We start from the raw sequence: 5,665 nt of genomic DNA on the forward strand, positions 1-5,665 counted from the left end.
TGGATGGTTAACAACCTAAGTGTGCAGAATAAAATTATCGAAAAAGGAGGGCCCCAAGGAAAGCCAACATTTTGGCCCTAGCCTTCCAAGGTTATTTAAGACTCAGGACATGAGAACTTGTACTGTATTTCATGTAACTCGGTAGTGTCCCAAATTTTCTCATCAAAGAGATTATGGGGCCAAAGAGGAAAATGATCAATGATGTAGAGTGTGCCTAAGGAGAGTCATATGGAGAGAAAACATTCTCTCAGGCTTTCACAGAGAGCACATTGGCCAATCAATGGCTGTGTCTCATCCACATGGCTGATACTGACAAATGTTCTACAATCTGCGGTACAGGATTTCAGGATAAATCCTGAGGAGATTTCACTGATCTTATCAGATCAAAAGCTACAACTCTTGTTTCATAGGTCCTGCTTTACCTTGGTTTTAACCATCCAGCAGAAAAGTATAAAAAGGAAATATAAAAAGTAAAGCCATGCTGTCATGTTGAGCTGTAGGGGACTCAGGTCAACAATTTCTGACATTGCCAGTGAAGCGGAAGACCCAATACTATTATGGGATACTGGACTCTTTTAGAATATTTTGCTGAATTTACACACCTATAATGTTCAAATATTGGAACTTAACCAAAAAAAGGGAATACAGATGAATGTCTATTTTGTATCTGTGTATTCAAAGTGGTTAGGATAGATATATAGTTACATTCTCTTAATGAATAGAGGCATTTGTTCTCATGGTGTTTTTTAATAGCATATCATGTCCACATCTTGTACAGTAATTAACCATAGGAAGAATGTATGCAATGTGTTAATTATTGAAACTGTCCTATTAATTTGGTTTGAAGCTGTCTCTTTGCTATTTGTTTCTGAATAAAATTATGGGAAAAAATAGAAAGCGAAGTATGATAAAAAAAAAAAAACTATAAATATTTTCACTCCCTGTCTTGGTAAATCTTTGCTACTATGAAAATGTAGGAAGTTGGGTAATTTATTAAAATACATGAATGCTTTCGTAGATCTGGGGGCTAGAAACTCCAAATCAAAGTACTGTAGATTTGGTGTTGAGTGAAGATACTGGTCTCCACTTTCAGGTAGGCAAGTGTCATGTGTTTCATGTCCTAGAATGCAAAAAATGCAAAAGGAAAAGAAAAAAACCATAAAACTCTGAGCCTTCACATGGAAGAAAGGCATGAGTATGAACTTACTTCTTCAAGCTCTTCTATAAATATCACAGTCACATCCATGAAATCTATGCTTTTATTCCTTTCCTCTTCATACAGGCCCTGTCTCTTAGTATTGTAGATGTGTGATTAAGAATTAACATAAGAATTTTATGAAATAGGTGCTCACCAAATCATGACCTCTTAGCCTCAAAATTCATGTACTGAAGAATAGTATTTCATTTTTCATTTTTATTTTTTTGTATTTAAGTGAAAGATCTACAGGGTGTTCAGAGTCAGACTACTAGATTGGACTCTTAGTGATCCACCTGTTTATAGCCTCCCAACAGCTGGGATTACTGGGATTACATGCCCAGTTTCAATTGTCATCCCAGTGCCCCCAGGTGAGGGCTGGCAGGGCAGGTCCTTTGATCAAATTTCTGGCCCTTAGAAGCATAACATTTTAATAGGTCCAAAATTCATAAATTGAGTTTCATTATTACAATACAGTCTAAGACAACCACCATCCTTTGATAATACTGTTTACATATATATATACCCCTCCATTATTCTTTTTAAAATATGTAATGTATGTAGGCTCAGTCAACAAATTTTGAGGGCTCAGTATCAAATGAAGATGTAAGATTACTTCTACAAAAATTAGAATTTTAATGCTGCAACAACAGAGTATGAACAGATTACATACTTCACCCTCATTTGCATATGAATTAGAGAATTACTGTTGAATTACTAGAGTTATTAAGAAAACTAAAGATCTCTTAAATATACTGAGGATAACACAGGACAATATGAGCTTAGGAACATAGTAAACATCTCCTACCTTGCATTTGCAGAATATAATGAAGAACAGTGTTAAATGGAGTTAAGAATTAGATCTGCATTGTGATTATGAAAGAAATATGTAGCTATGCCAGAAATATATAGAGAAAAGATCAGATCACAAGTATAAATACTACTTAAGTGAAGTGTTCAAACAATAGGTCAGAAGCAATCATTATAACATATTAGGAAATATGTATTCCACATTGCTAAAATTATTCAAATAATTTCAGCATACAAATATAAGACAAGATGGTCATTGAATATTTGCTAACATTTTCCTAAAATATATCATTTGCTGCTTATCATTTTATATTTGAAATTACCTCATTAATGCAAGAATACTGATAAATTTGGGACTTCTTGCAAATTGGAAAAAAATGGCCTGATTGAAGATTACTGGTAATGGAGCTTTGGTTCTGCCCTTGAGAGTCATGGGATTTATGTCTTCTAAGATTGCTGTCACCTGCCTTGTAAGTAATCAGCAAACCTTGAACCATAAATACAGAAATACATTTGCAAGTGGTAGAAACAAAATTACAGGCATGTTTATTTCCTGCATATTTCTGACAACAGTATAAATCACCACTGGTGATTACTTCATGGATTTTTGTAGTTAATGGATATATAGTCAACTTGTGATTATTTGTAATAATGGAAAGAAGCGAAAAATGTGAGAAGTCTGAAAGTGAATATGGTACAAAGAAAAAAATAATTGCAAATTTCTTGCCAAGATTTATTAAATCTAATTCATTAATAAGAAATATGGCATAATATTCTTAATATTACAATTATTATTGGAGTGATGTAGATATATTGATATATCTATAATATATGATATAATTAACTTGTTATAATATTGATTGATATTTATCATCATATAATTTGTATAATATACTCACTAATTATTCAATACAACAGTGTAATATTCAAAGTATGTACTTCAGCACAGTTGCAACCTTACAATAAACTCAGTCATCATTTTTGTCACACTTTTGTAGCTTTCCCTTATTAACATAGATTGGGACATTGAAGTGAGTACAGTTAAATCTTAATATTTGTTGAGTGAATAAATGAATGAAAGAAGAAAGGCAAGAATAATAAACAAGGGTCTTTTTAAGGGTTATATGACATTATTTACAGAATGCATGCTAGGAAAAACTAAAGAACCACAAGTAATAATACATGATCAAGTGTTACTACAGTGTTAATATAAAATACGCTTTACCACAAAAAGATAATCAGCATACTTACTCAAAATTGTGAATGTAAGTTTATTGAAAGCAATAAGATGTAAACAACAGATTGAGCTTAATTTTAAAACAAGATATTCATGGGCCAAACTGGAGTAGAAAAACATATTTTACACGAAAGAAGTTGGCTGGATAAAATGTGAAAGTAAGAAAGGTGAGATTTATGGAACAGACAAAACACAGAAGCAATAAATTGTATCATTTTACTCACTTTAATTTTAATTTTCATTAACATTTTTTGCAAAAAATTAATTAAAAGCATTCAGTAAGTTCTGGCCAAATAGCTCAGTGGATTAAAGTGCCTGCAAGCAGGTGCAGGGGCCAGGAGTTCGATCCCCAGGCCTGCCCTGCTGGCCCCACCCTTGGGGCATGCTAAAAAAATGCTTGAGACTGGGCATGGTGGCACACATCTGTTATCTCAGCTCTTGGGAGGCTGTAAACAAGTGGATCTCTAGGAGTCTGATCTAGTAGTGAGACCTTGAACACCCTGTAGACCTTTCCCTAAAATACAGGAAAAAAAGCATGCTGTAATTCATAGCATATTTTTTCTTTGCTACATCTAAAACAAGTCAATTCTCTTCCCTTTATAGTTATCCACTAATATCGTTTATACATTCTTAGGTAGGTATACATTTTTCAAAAGCATGGTCATAGTTTTTTGCTTTATCTTGTTCTCCTGTGACTGTGTCCTCCCTTAATGGCAGTAAACCAGGGGGATTTCTATGGTCTGATTCTCTTCCTCAGCTTTCATATGTGAAACTTTATCTGTAATTCAGGAGAGGACTCTATTACAGTGGGTGAGTCCTCATATATATGATAATGTCCTTATAAAAGAAATGGAAGGAAATATTTGAGACTATTTCCCTTCTCCTTTTGTTCTGTGAAGGCATGGTGTTTATCTACTGCAGGAAGGTTAGAAACAGGAGAAACTCACCCAGACATTGAATCTGGCCAAAAAAACCCCATATTTTGCAGAAGTTTCAGAACTATGAGAAATAAGTTTCTATTTAAAATTACTGTGTCTCTAATATTTTATTACAGCAGCAGGAATGGACTGAGTAAGCGGCAGCTCACCTGAGGACATGCTCACCAAGAGTACGAGAAGGTCACCGCTGCACTTGCTTCTGGACCATATTTTAGTTCACAAAGAACATGTAATTTTTCATTCAAATATCCACTTGCCTTTCAGGATTGTAGTTGCTTTATCCTCCATACTAAACTATCCCTCGGATGCAACTGAGGACTAGCTGGTGACCAGTGATGAGCTATATGCTGGGATAGAGAGTTCCTTATACATTTCCCTGTATGTACAGGTTAAGTTTCTTGTGGGGTTAGATAGACAGACATGGGACTGCTGGGGGCCATTCCCGTCCCCTCCATGGGCTCCATTTAATTTATTCATGGGCTCCTAATAAAGATACATAGTGCTACAGTGCCTCACTGTAATTACAACACCCACTTTAGGAGCAGATCAGCATGTTCAAAGCACAAGGGCTCAGAGAAGTGTGTAGAGGCTGCCTGAGGTTATCTCCTCACTGGGTGGTTTAGCTTGTTGCTTCAGAAGTAAAATTGTAAAGCAGCTCTGTGGTAGTGAGAGAGGCTTCCTTTCACCTATTCTCTAAAAGTTCCCTGTTCTAAGCCTACCTAGGAGTCGTATCTTTCCCTACCGAATCAAGGAGCTATGGTCAAAAACAAGTCCCAAATCTGCAGCATGGAACAACTTTGCAGTCAATAAACAGTCCTTTGTCTCAGGGCAGCTGGTGCTCTATTAGAGACTGAATATTTTTTTCTTCTCCCTTGAGAGAAGTGTTTTTGTTTATTCAGAAACCCCATTGATCAGCTGGTGTGATCCAAAGGGAAGCAGAAGGGGAATGGGACGGAGATGGGTCACAGTAGCATGTTGGGCTGTGTCTGGGTCTGACATCTTTGTCCTCTTTTCTTGCTCTCTCCAGCCTGCTCTGCTTTCTGGCTGCCATGAGCTGAGCCCCCTTCTCTACTACATGCTTCCACCATGTGGTCTCTGCCCTGGGGCCAGCTGGTCAGGGACTGAAGTTTTTCAAATTAGATACAAATTAACCCTTTCTTCTCTTAAATTATGGATATCAGAGATTTTGTCCCAGTAAGACAAAGCTAAACACTAACTTGCCAATTTTTGTTTGTATCCTGGCTTTATATGTTATATTTAACAATTCAATACCAGAGCCACAGTCATCTAATTCTATCATCCTCTAAATATTCTCTGTCATCTATTTGCTTGTAGTATATAGTTAGGTATATTGTGGGGTTCTTTATGTCAATAACTAAATAATACATTTTAATCATGTTGTTTTGATACCTGATTTTAATGAGGTATCAAATTATATATAATTTCATTATATATAATCTGATTTTTATTATAAAGAATGGACTG

The sequence above is a fragment of the Octodon degus genome, unplaced genomic scaffold (genome assembly GCF_000260255.1).
Source record: "Octodon degus isolate 3935 unplaced genomic scaffold, OctDeg1.0 scaffold00019, whole genome shotgun sequence".
Classification (NCBI taxonomy): domain Eukaryota; kingdom Metazoa; phylum Chordata; class Mammalia; order Rodentia; family Octodontidae; genus Octodon; species Octodon degus.